This window comes from Balaenoptera acutorostrata, chromosome 17 (assembly GCF_949987535.1).
Source record: "Balaenoptera acutorostrata chromosome 17, mBalAcu1.1, whole genome shotgun sequence".
Classification (NCBI taxonomy): Eukaryota; Metazoa; Chordata; class Mammalia; order Artiodactyla; family Balaenopteridae; genus Balaenoptera; species Balaenoptera acutorostrata.
The window spans coordinates 24,642,396-24,660,744 of record NC_080080.1 but is presented as its reverse complement, the minus strand read 5'-3'; the positions used below and the strand labels follow the sequence as shown (position 1 = coordinate 24,660,744).

General features: G+C 34.3%; 1 pseudogene; it reads right to left on the bottom strand.

Moving 5' to 3' along the window:
* Positions 1-17,294: 17,294 nt before the first annotated feature.
* Positions 17,295-17,393, bottom strand: LOC114238683 (U6 spliceosomal RNA; annotated as a pseudogene).
* Positions 17,394-18,349: the final 956 nt, after the last annotated feature.

The window sequence follows — 18,349 nt, the reverse complement described above, 5'->3', positions numbered from 1 at the left end:
AATTTATAATGCTAAGTATTCAAAACATGTAAGATTTCTTATATAGAAAACATACTCAGTCTGTAAATAATATGACTTGCTATACAGGTTCTAAAAGACTTTACTGATCATTACCCATTTAATAATCATGGGTTTGAAGGAAACCATGTGACCAATAACCTTAAGTTGCAAAATATAGACAATTAGTAGATTATCTAACCGGATTTTCCTTTTCATTTTTCTATAGCTTCATGTACATTAAGTACAATTTTTGTTGATTTATAGAACATTTTATTTGCTTAAATTATTATGCAATAATTGATTAAACCATTCTCACATATTTATATAAAACTTAATAATTTAGCTATCTCCATATAACTTGAATATTAAATACTTGAAATTCATGGATTTTTCCATAAAACTGTTTTATCTTAGATAGGAAGTTACTTGCTGGAAATATGGTATAAATGAAAACAATGGGCATTTAAAAATAAACTATGTTACATTTTTAATGCTTTTACTAGTTAATAAAAATGACAATATAAAATAAACGCATCATCCAGAATATCAAAAAGAGTTCATAGTACCTTCTTGACAACATGAAACACATGTAGTTACTATTTTTAGCAGTACTAAGTAGCTGACTACACAATGAGATAAAATTACATGAAATGTCTCTCCCACTGATTTGCACAGGGCTTGAAATTGACTTATTCAAAATATATTTATAAACTCTTAGCTAGTTTAGCTAAGAGGAAATCTACTAAGGAAAATTGAATCAAAGATAATCAGCAAAAAAGAGCATCTTCCCACACTATACTCACATTGTACTTTTGATTTGCATTTCTCTAACAGTGCTGTTATGAATTTTGCGGTGCATGTATCTTTTCAAATTATGGTGTTTTCCAAATATATGCCCAGAGGTGGGATTGCTGGATCACATGGAAACTCTATTTTAGTTTTTTGAGGAACCTCCATACTGTTTTCCATTGTGGATGCACCAATTTACCTTCCCACCAACAGTGTAGGAGGGTTCCCTTTTCTCCACACCCTCTCCAGCATTTGATATTTGTAGATTTTTCAATGATGGCCATTCTGACCAGTGTGAAGTGGTACCTCATTGAACTTTTGATTTGCATTTCTTTAGTTATTAGCAATGTTGAGCATCTTTTCATGTGCCTGTTGGCCATCTGTATGTCTTCTTTGGAGAAATGTCTATATAGGTCTTCTGCCCATTTTTTGATTGAGTTTGTTGTTGAGTTGTATGAGCTTTAAGTATATTTTGGAGATTAAGCCCTTGACAGTCCCATCATTTGCAAATATTTTCTCCCATTCTGTAGGTTGTTTTTTTTGTTTTGTTTATGGTTTCCTTTGCTGTGCAAAAGCTTATGATTTTGGTTGGGTCCCATTTGTTCATTTTTGTTTTTATTTCTATTGCCCTGGGAGACTGACCTAAGAAGATATCAGTAAGATTTATGTCAGAGAATGTTTTGCCTATGTTTTCTTCTAGGACTTTTATGGTGTTATGTCTTATATTTAAGTTTTTAAGCCATTTGAGTTTATTTTTGTATATAGTGTGAGGGTGTGTTCTAACTTCATTGATTTACATGTGGCTGTCCAGCATTCCCAACACCACTTGCTGAAGAGATTGTATTGTCTCCATTGTATATTCTTGCCTCCTTTGTCAAAGGTTAATCGACCATTGGTTTATGGGTTTACTTCTGGGCTCTCTATTCTGTTCCATTAAACCATATGTCTGTTTTTGTGCCAGAACCATGCTATTTTGATTACTGTAGCTTTGCAGTATTGTCTGAAGTCTGGGAGGGTTATACCTCCAGCTTTGTTCTTTTTCCTCAGGATTGCTTTGACAATTCTGGGTCTTTTATGGTTCCATATACATTTTAGGATTATTTATTCTAGTTCTGTGAAAAATGTCATGGGTAATTTGATAGGGATCACATGAAATCTTTAGATTGCTTTGGGTAGTATGGCCATTTTAACAATATTAAGTCTTTCAATCCAAAAGAATGAGATATCTTTCCCTTTCTTTGAATCATCTTCTTTTGATTGGAGCATTTAGTCCATTGACACTTAAGGTAATTATTGATAGATATGCATTTATTGCCATTTTAAACCTTGTCTTCCAGTTGATTTTGTATTTCTTCTTTGTTCCTTTTTCTTTTTCCTTTTGTGGTTTGATGGTTTTATTTTGTAGTATGCTTGTGTTCTTTTTGATTTTTGTGAATCTTTTGTATGTTTTTGATTTGTGGTTACCTTGTTTTTCAAATATATCAACCCATTCCTATATCTACTTGCTTTAGACTGGTAGTCATATAGACTCAAACACATTTTTTAAAAAAAATCTACATTTTCTTGCTCTCCTCCCTCACATTTGATAATTTTTGATGTCCTCTTTTACATCTTCAAGTTTATCCTTTGGCTGTTTATTGTAGTTATCATCACTTTCACAAAAACATTTTTGATTTTTTTTTAAACTGTGTACTGGCTTATTTAAGTCATTTACTTTTCAGTTGTGGTTTTCTCTTTCCTATAGATTCTTCTTTTCTATTTAGAGAAGATCTTGCAATATTTCTTTTAGGATATGTGTTTTGTTGCTGTATTCTTTTAATTTTTGCTTGTCTGAGAAATTCTTTCTCTCTCCTTCTATTCTAAATGATAATCTTGCTGGGTGGAGTATCCTAAGTTTCAGGTTTTTCCCTTTCAGGACTTTGAATATATCTTGCCGCTCCCTGCTGGGCCTGCAATCTCTATTTGTGTAGAGAATCAGCTGATAGCCTTATGGAGTTTCCCTTGTAATTAACACTTTGTTTTTCTCTTGCTGCTTTTAGAATCCTCTCTTTATCTTTAACTTTTGGCATTTTAATTATAATATGTCTAGGTATAGGTCTCTTTCGGTTCATCTAGTTTGGGGCCCTCTGTGAATCCTGTACCCGGATATTTGTTTCCATTTTTAGGTTTGGTAAATTTTCAGCCATAATTTTTCAAATACCTTTTTGATACCCTTTTCTCTTTCTTCTCCTTCTGGGATCCCTATTATGTGTCAGTTGGGATGCTTTATATTATCCCACAGGTCTCATATATTGCTTTCATTTTTTTTTTTTCACTTGCCTTTCTGTCTGCTGCCCTGATTGGTTGATTTCCATTATTCTATCTTCCAGATCACTTATTCACCCAGAACCCATATTTTAAAATGTACTACTCTGTTAACTTTGATGAACAGCCTAGATTAGGAGTAAATATAATAGTAGAAAATATCCTCAATAGCATTTATGTAACATTAATAATAATATTACAAAAGAGTAAAAATTTACCTGACATGGTTACAACTTCAATGTCAGGGCATATTGTAAAAACTGCTGAGTTTAATCTTGCAACATTGTGTGATGTCCCTTTCAAAACTAGATGTTTCATGTAGAAGCCAAGTGTATGCAATACAATGCCAGTTTGTTAGGGAGTGTAACCCAGGAATTCTGGAAATTAGGTGGCGAGGAAAGGAATTGGAAGTTTATACTTAAACTAAATTAAAGGACATAGTTGTTTTATATTTCAGTATTTACTAGAAAAAGAAAAAGGAACCTATATACACCTTATGCCAAGACAGGTTTCCCGGGAGAGTATAGGTTTTTAGGGGCTGGCAGTCAGGAAAGCACTACAAGTGCTGGGGGATGGGGGGCACCTGCTACTAGAAATTATAAACAAGTTGGCCAGAGCCTAGAAACAACGGTAGTGATTAGAACATTTAGTCGAGATTGGAACATTTACTTCAATGTCAATGAGTGAAGATAATTATTTGCAAAGTTCTTGGGTTGCAGTAGGAGCCACACATTCTCCACACTATCAATTTCTCAGGGTTGGAAACAGCAGTTATCGGTTAAACACTATTTTATTGAATGAGACCGTTAAGTACATTGAAAAACATTCAGCATGTTTGGATCTTGCCCCACCTCTCAACCACAGATTCTTAAGTCAGGGCTTAAACGTTAAGTGTTTGTGTAAAGCTTGTATTCTATGAATTCTGTTTTCCTTCCTTGCCCAAATCTCACCAGTTATAAACTATTCTATCATCCTCCAATATGTTATCTCTTTTCTCTTTACACTTCCTGTCAGTCAATCCCGTTTCATCCTTGTGCACATTTGCAAAGCCTCTGCAAGCACGCACATGAAAATGACACTCACATGTGCATGTGAAGTCCTGAATTCTCACAAAAAGAAATTAAAGAAGAAAACAGGGTTTTGTAAAACTCATTGGAAACATAAATGGGAAACAGTGAAACCCAGTTTGTATTCTCCAATCTTTATTTGCTATATACTCTGCTGAACTTGTTAAAAATATTATATTCTATTTTCTCATAGCAATTATGTTACCCCATAATCATCCCTGCATATTGCAAGTCTTGAGGAATATAACAACAAATTCCCCCAAATTATAAAAAAATTATATATGTGTCAGAGTTAATAATGTGTTTACAGCTAAAAATGCCCATATTTTAGCTATTTATTACATCACTATGCTTTTGATTTCATATCTCACTAGTAAATGATCTCTTGTGTCTATTTTATTGGCCCTGTCAGCCCAAACAGAATTTCTACCAATGAATGATAAAGAAGAAATGAAGATTGCAGTTCTTACCCACTGCAGTTGCTCTTCCAGTATGCTTAATATAGTATTCAAATATGCAGCAAGCCTAGGGTTCCTTAGCTATTTTCAGGTTCACTTCCTTTGCTGAATCAAATGCTTTCTCCCAACCTTTCAACCTCTTTCCTCCTCTGCAGTAACAATCTCTGTTCCATTGGACAGTGATCTGTTGTTTACATGCCAGATTTTTTAAGCTACGGATTTATAGCTGGATGGTGCAGGGAACTTCAAGCAACAGCTTGATCAGTAAAACAGGTAGTCATGCTTCAATTGTGTTTTGCTCTCTTACTTGGTAACAGGCGAGATTCAAAAACAAAAAGGAATGGGAAAATATAAATGATTGCCTAGGATAGGTTACATAGTACTTTAGGATATAGAGACTGCAGCAGTGTGCAATTTGAAATTCACAGTAATGGACATCTCACTTTGTGAGACTTTGCTATTATGGATAGACTATGCTATGACAGAGAATAGAGGAGGGGATCTAAAAATAGTTCATTGCATTATGCTGCTATCTATGGGCAATTCTGCTGTATAAAACTTTTGCCACTCTGTCTGTGGAAACCAATTAGACATAGGAAGCCTTTTGGATGGTACACACAAATCTAGCTAGCCTCATTTCTTTATAAAAGGCATAAGAAGAAGAAAGGAGTGAAAAGACATTTGGAGTTTCTGCATGTGGATGACAAGTAGCCCAGAAGCTAAGTAAAAAGATCGAGTTCCAGCAATTATTGTTGTCGAAATTTAATGCATATAAGTGTGCTCTTAATACATTTATTTTCTTTTTTTGTATTTAATAACATTTTTTAAAGAAAATGAGCCGAAGTTATTGTATCATATGAAAACAATCACTGAAGTTTCCTAGTCTCTTGGAAAAACAAAAGGAAATATATATCTTCTCTCTATTCAGACACCTGAGTTTTTTTAATAATTAAATGTCAGCATTTTAAATGCAAACCCTATTTTCAAAAGGCTTATGATTGCCTGTTAAAAATCAGCACCAAGCTAGAATTTGGCACAGTGAGTGTTTAGTGGAGGGCAGTGACATTTCAAATGCATTTTTCTTTAGTATATTATGGACTCAATTTCCAAGAGATTGGCTAATTTAATTTCAGAAAAATTCAGTGCCTTCCAAGATCTCCATCCCTGCTGCCCTTCATAAGTATACTCTAGTCTGTGTAGAGTGTTCCAGTACACAGATTTAGGGAATTCGGAGAAATCTTAGCAGAATGAAGAGAGAAGAAGAGTAACTTATTATGAAAAGTTGGTGGTTCAATGGGCTAAATCATATTCTTGTATTGGAGAGTATAGGATTTTGGGGAAAAAATTGGAAAACTTTAGTAATTTCCATTTTATGATGTGGACAAAATGTTACAGTTCATAATTTTCAGGTGAACTTATTTCAGATACACCCATGCAAAATAAACAGGGAAAATAGTGGTCAATGTATTGTGTTCAATGTCTTGTACCTCAGTTGAAGGACATAATTAAAGGCAGAAAGGAGAAAAGAATGGCCAAAGGGTAAAAAAATGCACCACAGTCTTATGACAATAGGAGCACTGAATTGGGAATCAGCACATGGGGATTTGAGTTATTAATCCATAACTTCCCTTCTTTAGGTCTTGGTGTCTTCAACTGTGAATTAAGGAATTTAGAACCCTTATTCCTACTAAGTTTTACCCAGAAATTTAATTATTCAATCCTAAGGAATATCTATTTTTCTTTCCTTTTCCTTTATAAATTCTAAATTAAAACCCTCTAGCCTTACAACCAATTAAACATTTTATATTTATGAAATAAACCCATGGGAACCAGAAAGGACTGATCTCATCAATTAGCCTTCAATTTCTTGTTTTTCAAGCATATGAATTATAATTTACGAGATTAAGATGAATGGTGAGAATTCCATGATACTGAGGGATAACGAGGAAAATAAAAATGAAAAGTGCTATTTTTTAAATGATAGCAAAAGTGTGTAATTAAAATAGTTTTTCCTCTGGCATTCTGGAAGATATATAAAAGGTACAGAAAAGGTTGTTTTCACATAAAATGAATGTGGTGGAATCATGGGGCACTTGAGACTTTTAAACCCAGACAGCTGGGCCGTTCATGCCTACAGTCATTTTTGGCTGTTCTTTTTGATTTCATCCATAATGTTTCCCAGTTAATAATTATGGATTATGTTACTCTCATTAAATATATCTATAATCTTACTTGATCGTATCAATTCTATTAAGTATACTGTGGTTTTTCTAGTAGGAATTTAGTACAATTTTTCATGTCTGAATACAGCATTTGGTCAATTTGTTGAGAAGACCTGGCCTCTTAAATCTGTTTTCCTCACCATCGCCTCAAAATCCCCAAATGTCTGCCTTTTGCAGATGGAATCACTGTGGCAAACAGAAAGGTGGAGTTTGGCCTTTTGCTGGGTTTGATGTGGTTCTTTCTTTCAGGACAAGACGTTTCCTATAAAGGGATTTTTTTTTTTTTTTTTTTTTTTTTTACTGTTTTGCTAATGTTTATTTTCTGAGTCTCTCTCTTTGTTTATATTAAAATAAAGTTTGAGGGGAAACAAACCTTCTGAAGGCCAAAAAAAATCTGTAAACATAATATAACAAGGCATATTTTTATTTTCCATGAGCACTAACTGGTTACTTAGTAGCAAATCAGTCAGTGTGCTGTTCCAAGTAGTTTCTGATTTTGCCAAAATGATTAAAGTACCAGACCTATATCAGGGGTTATATTCTCTTCTTTCTGTACTGGAAGTGGGCCTGCAGGTCAAAATGTAATAACATAAAAATATGTACCACATCATCTAAAATTAGAGAAGGTTCTATGTTGCAGATGATAGAGGCTTATTTAAGGACTTATTAAATTGACGTGCAAATTAATTTAAAAAGTAGATGAATAACTTTGGTGGACACTCCTCTGCCAATTTGGCACTATCTCTTGAGTTACATTAATTTTGTGGCAAGTGGTAAATATGATGATGAAAGGAAGTTACAGGTAAGGGAATAACACACAGGTACTAAGGGCAAGAGAATGTGGCAAATATGGATTTGTTGATGAATTTAAAAGCTCAGAAATTATAACAGCTACAGCATTTAATACAAATTTAAAATATAAATCAGTATTTATTGAATACTCTTATATGAAATGATATTGATTATGATGTTCTTGTGCCTTCATATCAAATATTTATAATGTGTAGCATTAAGTAAGTCAATAATTTCATGATACTTTTAATGTTTTTTCACACTCATTAAGAATATGCAAGTAAGATTTCAGTTCTGTGAAGTAAAGAGCTTATATATTGCATGCAGAAGAACATGTTATAGGTTAGATACTTGGATCTATATAAAGAAAGAAAGAAGGCCAGAGAAGGAATAAATCAAGGTAAAATAAAATCCTTTATTTTCTTAACTGATTTAAAAGATAACTGTCTAGTTAAAGTAATAATTGTAAAAATGCATTGGATTGCAATAACATTTGTTCAAGTGAAATGAATGGCAGCAATGCCACAATACATGGGCAAGAGGAATTGGGGATATTTTATTCTTAGGTTCCTGAAATTCAAGTGAAGTGACAGTGTTATTTGTAGGTTGATTTACAGTAGTTATATAGTGAACTTAAGGGCATGTAGTAAAAATTTAATAATAATTGGTATGCTAAGAAAGAACATAAAAAGGAACCATTTAAAATGCTCAATTTACACAAAAAAGGCAGAAATATTGGCAAACATAGGAGATATCAATATATTAATAATCACTATAAATGTGAATGGTGCAAATATAATTAAAAGTTACAATTTGTCAGATTGAATTAACAAAGAAGAACCAATTACCATTGGCCCTCCGTATTCATGGATTCCTGCCACCACGGATTCAGTGAACCACAGGTGGATCCATGGGTACAGAGGGGCAACTGTATTAGGCCATTTTATATAAGGGACTGGAGCATGGGTGGATTTTGATATCCGTGGAGAGAGCTGGAGCCAATCCCCCCCACAAATGGGGAGGGATGACTGTGTATTTTGTCTACAGAGGTGTGTTTTAGATATACATACTCATATAAGTTAAAAGTAACCTATAAGTGCATTAGAGGCTTTCTCTAATTCGGGAAGTAATTCCACCTTCCACCATGTAGCCCTCTTTCTATCCCTAAAATTTGCCAAGCTCTGTCACACATCGAGGAATTTTAATATATTGGTTCTTTTCTCTGTAATCTAATCCCTTTGCCTTTCTCATTGACCATATCCTTCTCATCCATCTTGTTTCCTCTACACTATTCAATTATATCATTATAACTGTATTTTGTTTGTTGATTAAACTGGGGTGTCTTATCTCTTTCAGTAGACATAAGCTCCATGAGAGCAAGGACTAGGTTTGTCTTGCTCGCTGAAGTAATTCCAGAAATTAGATTAAGTGCTTACCATTATTAGTTCAAGATAGATGTGAATTGAATAAATTACTTGCTAAATGAATTTAAAAAACAACTTTTAGTGCATTCATGATTAATATGGCTTAATACGTTAATCCCTTTATTTTGCCTTAACAACAACAACAATAAAAACGACTGTGAAGAGGCAGAATGGGGAAGAAGATTGGGGAGATACACGGAGATGGCTTTTCCCATAATCACACACACAAAAAGAGATTGCTTCATCCTCCTGCAACAGAAACCTCAAAGTCCAGGTGCGATGCTGGTATAAATTAGGACTAAAGAGAGAAAGTTCTCAGGTTCTTTGTTCTTAAAGGACCCTTAGCCGGGACACACATGAGAAGCCAGAGCCCACTGAATGGGAGTGCTATTAACCATGGAACTATTGACTCACACACAACAAAGGTATTTCATAAACAGAAGTGACATTAAATTTGGATTTCCATCTCTGTGGGACATAAAGGAATGAAGAAGAAATATTTCGCTTTGATTTCCCTTGCATGCTACGGGAAATACAGTGGTGTTTGTCATGTGGTTATAACCATGAAGAGGAAGTCAGGTCTGCTCTCCCCCCACTGTTCACCACTTCAGGATCTAAGTAACCATAACAGCATTTATTCATCCTCAAAGCTTTGAAGAGAATTTGAGATGAAGGTTGAGGAGAAAGCCCAGATGTTCTTTTAAAAGTTAGAATTCACAAGGAAGGAAAAAAGACCTATTCATAAGAGAGACTGTTTTGGGTGAAATGCAGTAAATTCCATACTCATAAGAGTTAATGTTTTAGTTAGTTTTTTAAAATAATTGTCGTCAAAAGCTCTTATGCTTAAAATCAATACTGTAGAAGTTACACAGAATTCATGTTTATTGACTGTCAGGAATCAGGACAAGTATATTCAAGCTAACATGGATGCATGGGGGTGCTGAGGAACACATGGTTTTGATAGTAAGGAAAATAATCACAGAGCTTAGGTAACAAGGAGAATATATGTCTTTTGCCTAGCCTGGACACACTAGAAATTTAATAAGAGCTGTTGTTTGATAAAATAATTTGATGGCTCATAATCTAATGTTTTGCCTTGTATGCTGGCCATTTACTCCAGGTACGATTTTTTAATAAATTCAGGGCGTAAAAATACTATATTTTCAACAAGAAACAATCAATGTGTTGTGTACCACATTTTACTTCTTACACTCTAAAATGTGTCTGTAATATCCAGGGGTCAGCAATCATTTAAAGAGCCTTTTGTGAATTCATAGAAGTTCACAGATACACTGTCATAGACAGTCTATTCTGGGCTACTGGCTTTACAGAATGAGGTATGATTGTAATAGGAAAGTTGATGAAATTTGCATGTAAATTGATAATTTGTGAAACATTCATTTTTCACGTTTCATATATGTTTCATTTATTCTGGGCAACGATATATGTTAAAGGAGACTCCTATTTTAAGGTGATTCTTACATAATTTTGCACAACATTCACAAAATCTTTCTTTTGAAATTGATATAGTACAATCTCATACCAAATGAGAAAAACTTCCAACACCACTGAAATACGGATGAAAGATAAATGCTCACATTCACAACACCTATTACTGACATATATCTACAATGGATTTAATACTTATTGAGTTGAAACATCACACATACAAATGTAAAATGGTTTGTGTACTTTCAAAGTTCTCAGATTTTTACCAGTTGTTGCACTATATATACATATATATATCAGCATCTTGCTTGCTTTAATATAGTAAGTTAGATACTCTTTTATTGACCATACACATAAAAATGTGTGGACTAAAATATCAACTTTAGACAAGCCTCTTAGATAGCCTCATCCACCACAGGGCAGACAGCAGAAGAAAGAACAACTACAATCCTGCAGCCTTTGGAACAAAAACCACATGCACAGAAAGATAGATAAGATGAAAAAGCAGAGGGCTATGTACCAGATGAAGGAACAAGATAAAACCCCAGAAAAACAATAAATGAAGTGGAGATAGGCAACCTTCCAGAAAAAGAATTCAGAAAAATGACAGTGAAGATGATCCAGGACCTCAGAAAAAGAATGGAGGCAAAGATCGAGAAGATGCAAGAAATGTTTAACAAAGACCTAGAAGACTTAAAGAAAAAATACCTAGAAGAATTAAAGAGCAAACAAACAGAGCTGAACAATACAATAACTGAAATGAAAAATACACTAGAAGGAATCAATAGCAGAATAACTGAGGCAGAAGAACGGAGAAGTGACCTGGAAGACAGAATGGTGGAATTCACTGCTGTGGAACAGACTAAAGAAAAAAGAATGAAAAGAAATGAAGACAGCCTAAGAGACCTCTAGGACAACATTAAATGCAATAACATTTGCATTATAGGGGTCCCAGAAGGAGAAGAGAGAGAGAAAGGACCTGAGAAAATATTTGAAGAGATTATAGTCGAAAACTTCCCTAACATGGGAAAGGAAATAGCCACCCGAGTCCAGGAAGCACAGAGAGTCCCATACAACATAAACCCAAGGAGAAACATGCCAAGACACATAGTAATCAAACTGGCAAAAATTAAAGACAAAAATTATTGAAAGGAACAAGGGAAAAATGACAAATAACATACAAGGGAACTCCCATAAGGTTAACAGCTGATTTCTCAACAGAAACTCTACAAGCCACAAGGGAGTGGCATGGTATACTTAAAGTGATGAAAGGGAAGAACCTACAACCAAGATTACTCTACCCGGCAAGGATCTCATTTAGATTTGATGGAGAAATCAAAAGCTTTACAGACAAGCAAAAGCTAAGAGAATTCACACAAGAGAAGAAAAGAACCTACAAAAACAAACCCATAACAGTGAAGAAAATGGTAATAAGAACATACATATCGATAATTACCTTAAACGTGAATGGATTAAATGCTCCAACCAAAAGACACAGGCTTGCTGAATGGATACAAAAACAAGACCCATATATATGCTGTCTACAAGAGACCCACTTCAGACCTAGAGACAAATACAGACTGAAAGTGAGGGGATGGAAAAAGATATTCCATGCAAATGGAAATCAAAAGAAAGCTGGAGTAACAATACTCATATCAGATAAAATAGACTTTAAAACAAAGAATGTTACAAGAGACAAGGAAGGACACTACATAATGATCAAGAGATCAATCCAAGAGAAAGATATAACAATTATAAATATATATGCAATCAACATAGGAGCAGCTCAATACATAAGGCAACTGCTAACATCTATAAAAGAGGAAATCGACAATAACACAGTAATAGTGGGGGACTTCAACACCCTACTTACACCAAGGGACAGATCATCCAAACAGAAAATTAATAACAAAACACAAGCTTTAGATGACACAATAGACCAGATAGATTTAATTGATATTTACAGGACATTCCATCCCAAAACAGCAGATTACACTTTCTTCTCAAGTGCACATGGAAAATTCTACATTATAGATCACATCTTGGGTCACAAATGAAGCCTCAGTAAATTTAAGAAAATTGAAATCATATCAAGCATGTTTTCTGAACACAATGCCATGAGACTGGAAATCAAATACAGGGAAAAAAACGTAAAAAACACAAACACATGGAGGCTAAACAATGCGTTACTAAATAACCAAGAGATCACTGAAGAAATCAAAAAGGAAATCAAAAAATACCTAGAGACAAATTACAAGGAAAACACGATGATCCAAAACCTATGTGTTGCAGCAAAAGCAGTTCTAAGAGGGAAGTTTATAGCTGTACAAGCCTACCTCAAGAAACAAGAAAAATCTCAAATAATCTAACCTTACACCTAAAGGAACTAGAGAAAGAAGAACAAACTAAACCCAAAGTTAGTAGAAGGAAAGAACTCATAAAGATCAGAGCAGAAATAAATGAAATAGAAACAAAGAAAAAAATAGCAAAGATCAATAAAACTAAAAGCTGGTTCTTTGAGAAGATAAACAAAATTCATACACCATTAGCCAGACTCATCAAGAAAAAGAGGGAGAGGACTCAGATCAATAAAATTAGAAACGAAAAAGGAGAAGTTAGAAAAGACAGCGCAGAAATACAAAGCATCCTAAGAGACTACTACAAGCAACTCTATGCCAATAAAATGAACAAACCGGAAGAAATGTACAAATTCTTAGAGAGATATAACCTTCGAACGCTGAACCAAGAAGAAATAGAAAATATAAACAGACCAATCACAAGTAATGAAATGGAAACTGTGATTAAAATCTTCCAACAAACAAAAGTCCAGGACCAGATGGCTTCACAGGTGAATTCTATCAAACATTTAGAGAAGAGCTAACACCCATCCATCTCAAATTCTTCCAAAAATTGCAGAGGAAGGAACACTCCCAAACTCATTCTATGAGGCCACCATCACCCTGATACCAAAACCAGACAAAGATACTACAAAAAAAGAAAATTACAGACCAATATCACTGATGAATATAGATGAAAAAATCCTTAACAAAATACTAGCAGACAGAATTCACCAACACATTTAAAGGATCATACACCATGATTAAGTGGGATTTATTGCAGGGATGCAAGGATTCTTCAATATATGCAAATCAATCAATGTGATACACCATATTAACAAATTGAAGAATAAAAACCATATGATTGGGCTTCCCTGGTGGCGCAGTGGTTGAGAATCTGCCTGCCAATGCAGGGGACACGGGTTCGAGCCCTGGTCTGGGAAGATCCCACATGCTGCGGAGCGGCTGGGACCGTGAGCCACAATTACTGATCCTGCGCGTCTGCAGCCTGTGCTCTGCAACAAGAGAGGCTGCGATAATGAGAGGCCCGCACACCGCGATGAAGAGTGGCCCCCACTTGCTGCAACTCGAGAAAGCCCTCGCACAGAAACGAAGACCTAACACAGCCTAAATAAATAAATTAATTAATATTAAAAAAAAACAAAACATATGATCATCTCAATAGATGCAGAAAAATCTTTTGACAAAATTCAACACTCATTTATGATAAAAACTCTCCAGAGAGTGGGCATAGAGGGAACCTACCTCAACATAGTAAAGACCATATACGACAAACCCACAGCAAACATCATTCTCAATGGTTAAAAACTGAAAGCATTTCTTCCAAGATCAGGAACAAGACAAGGATGTCCACTCTCGCCAATATTATTCAACGTAGTATTGGAAGTCCTAGCCACAGCAATCAGAGAAGAAAAAGGAAAAAAAGGAATCCAAATTGGAAAAGAAGAAGTAAAACTGTCACTGTTTGCAGATGACATGATAGTATACATAGAGAATCCTTAAGGTGTCACCAGAAAACTACTAGAGCTATTCAATGAATTTGGTAAAGTTGCAGGATACCAAATTAATGCACAGAAATCTCTTGCATTCCTATACACTAATGATGAAAATTCTGAAAGAGAAATTAATGAAACACTCCCATTTACTATTGCAACAAAAAGAATAAAATACCTAGGGACAAACCTACCTAGGGAGGCAAAAGACCGGTATGCAGAAAACTATAAGACACTGATGAAAGAAATTCAGGATGATACCAACAGATGGAGAGTTATATCATGTTCTTGAATTGGAAGAATCAATATTGTGAAAATGACTATACTACCCAAATCAATCTACAGATTCAATGCAACCCCTATGAAATTACCAATGGCCTTTTTTACAGAACTAGAACAAATAATCTTAAAATTTGTATGGAGAAACAAAAGACCCCGAATAGCCAAAGCAGCCTTGAGGGAAAAAAATGGAGCTGGAGGAATCAGACTCCCTGACTTCAGGCTATACTACAAAGCTACAGTAATCAAGACAATATGGTCCTGGCACAAAAACAGAAATATAGATCAATGGAACAGGATAGAAAGCCCAGAGATAAACCCATGCACATATGGTCAACTAATCTATGACAAAGGAGGCAAGGATATACAGTGGAGAAAAGACAGTCTATTCAATAAGTGGTGCTGGGAAAACTGGACAACTACATGTAAAAGAATGAAATTAGAACACTCCCTAACACCATACACAAAAATAAACTCAAATTGGATTAGAGACCTAAATGTAAGATTGGACACTCTAAAACTCTTAGAGGAAAACATAGGAAGAACACCCTTTGACATAAATCACAGCAAGATCTTTTTTGATCCACCTCCTAGAGTAATGGAAATAAAAAAAATAAACAAATGGAACCTAATGAAACTTAAAAGCTTTTGCAAAGCAAAGGAAACTACAAACAAGATGAAAAGACAACCCTCAGAATAGGAGAAAGTATTTGCAAATGCATCAATGGACAAAGGATTAATCTCCAAAATATATAAACAGCTCATGCAGCTTAATATTAAAAAAACAATGCAATCTAAAAATGGGCAGAGGACCTAAATAGACATTTCTCTGAAGAAGACATACAGATGGCCAAGAAGCACATGAAAAGCTGCTCAACATCACTAATTATTAGAGAAATGCAGATCAAAACTACGATGAGGTATCCCCTCACACCAGTCCGAATGGGCATCATCAGAAAATCTACAAACAACAAATGCTGGAGAGGGTGTGGAGAAAAGGGAACCCTCTTGATCTGTTGTTGGGAATGTAAATTGATACAGCCACTATGGAGAACAGTATGAGGTTCCTTAAAAAACTAAAAATAGAACTACCATATGACCTAGCAATCCCATTACTGTGCATATACCCTGAGAAAACCATAATTCAAAAAGAGTCATATACAGTGTTCATTGCAGCTCTGTTTACAGTAGCCAGTCATGGAAGCAACCTAAATGCCCATCGACAGACGAATGGATAAAGAAGATGTGGTACATATATACAATGGAATATTACTCAGCCATAAAAAGAAACGAAATTGGGTCATTTGTAGAGATGTGGATGTATCTAGAGACTGTCATACAGAGTGAAGGAAGTCAGAAAAAGAAAAACAAATTTTGTATATTAACGCATATATGTGGAACCTAGAAAAATGGTATCGATGAACCAGTTTGCAAGGCAGAAATAGAGACACAGATGTAGAGAACAAACGTATGGACACCAAGGGGGAAAGTGGTAGAGGGTGGTGGTGGTGTGATGAATTGGGAGATTGGGATTGACATATATACACTAATATGTATAAAATGGATAACTAATAAGAACCTGCTGTATAAAAAAATAAAAAAAATTCAAAAAAAAAGTAGCATTGGTATGTTTAAAAATCTTTCATTAGAAACAATATAAAAATCAACTTTAAAAGCACATTCTGGAGTTATTATTAGAAAACATAATACATTTTTTAGAGAGATTAATGATTTCCATCATTTACATATATTGGGAGCCAGATACCTTATTTTTCTTATGATTTGTGTGAGAAATCTCAACCTTACAGATCTTACAAGTTCAAAGCCTCTTATGTTACCATTTGAAGTCTCCCCTGAGCAAATAATGGCAACCTAACAGAAAGATGAACCTGCATATCAGTGCAATGTATTTTAACATACCACGTTTTTAAACCTACCAATATTCTCCCTGGAAAGTACCTGAGAGTATACATGGCATTATGTTCCATGGAAACATTAGGAAAGCTAAAAGTTTCTATCAGTGAAATATGATTCTCTGAACATCAATAACTAGACATAAGTTTGAAATCCTGCACATAGACACTGACTTTGGGATACAGACTTTCTTCTTAGAAGACGCACCTTGTCGTGTTTCAAACTATTAGATATGCTAAGATTGGACTACATTACTTTGCCTAACTGCTTCCTCTTATATCAAAAAGCATTCTTTTTTTCTGGTGTATTTTTAATTGAAGTTACAGTTCTCTCTAAGAACTGAGTGGAAAATGTTGTTTAGAACCATATTCAGCTATCATGGTATTTTCTAGGTAAAATGAATCATTTAAATAAGTTTCTCCCACTGGTCATTGTTCAGTTTCAGTTTTACATTTCAAAATAAAGAAAAACATTTCAAAATAAAGAAAAATAAAGAAAACATTTCAAAATAAAGAAAAAAACAAATGTAAAAACAATACCTTGTCTTTTAAAAAAAAATTGACATATTTAACATGTTACATTTTGTAAATTGAAGGTATATAACATGCTACTTTGATACATTTGTATATTGTAACATGGTTGCCATTGAAGCAACATTTATCATATTACTTGACTAGAGTATAATGTTACTCTATATATTTATTATTCTGTGCATTAGATCTCTATAGTTTATTTACTACTTGTTACAAACAAAAGAAAGCTTCATGGATTTGCATGTCATCCTTGTTCAGGGACCATGCTGATCTGTATTCTAATTTTAGCATATGTGCTGTGCAAGTGAGCACTTGATATACTGTCTTGAGTTATTGCAAATAAGATAAACATACATTATTACAAACATCTGCTCTATTAGCAGCTAAAATATTAAAAATCAAGGTAGTGGACTGTGATAACTGGTGCAAAAATATAATTTAATAAGTGTTCTTTAATTCAGAAACATATTCAGATAAGAGAAAGCCATAAGAATTTCAGTTGAATGCAGGGAGAATATTTTATTGAAAGAAAACTAGTAATGATGTGGTTTTTGCACTATATTCTTTTTGAAAATACTCACTCTGCCCACTACTTACATGGGTTAAGTAATATTTGCTACTCTTTGATGCTCGACTTGGTCATATAACTTGCTTTGAATAATTGGATGTTGGCAGATGTGACAAAAGCTGAGAGTTGCTCTCACATCTCTTTCACAACCATGAGAAAATCATGCCCATGTTGACTACTGAGCCCAGGAGAAAGATATAAACTTTGGGGGCAGAAATCATTATTCCTATCTTTTCCTAGCCTAAATCTATTCTGAATAAATGCCAGTGGTTTTAACACAATGACCTTTAAGAATTTTGCTGCCTTTATATGGCAATAGCTAACTGATTGCACTGAATTCAGACACACTGAAACATTCATCTTTTTTACAATGTCTTGACACATTAGATTTCCTTAGCCTAACGTCCCTATACCCTTTTTAAAGCTTATCTTTCATGGTCCTCTTCAAATGACACATTTCTCTGAAAGCATCAATTATTTATCAACTTATATCTGTTTCCCTGAACACAGCTTTTGTGCTGTTTTACAACACTAATAAATCATACCTTGTGTTATATCTGTGTATTTTTCACATATCTACTTCTGGATTCTACCTCTGAAGAGTGGTTTGTATCACATTTATCTCACTATTCTTAGTTTTTAGAATCTGGATATTGGTTATTATTAATATTTCATAAATATTTTTGCAATGAATAAATAT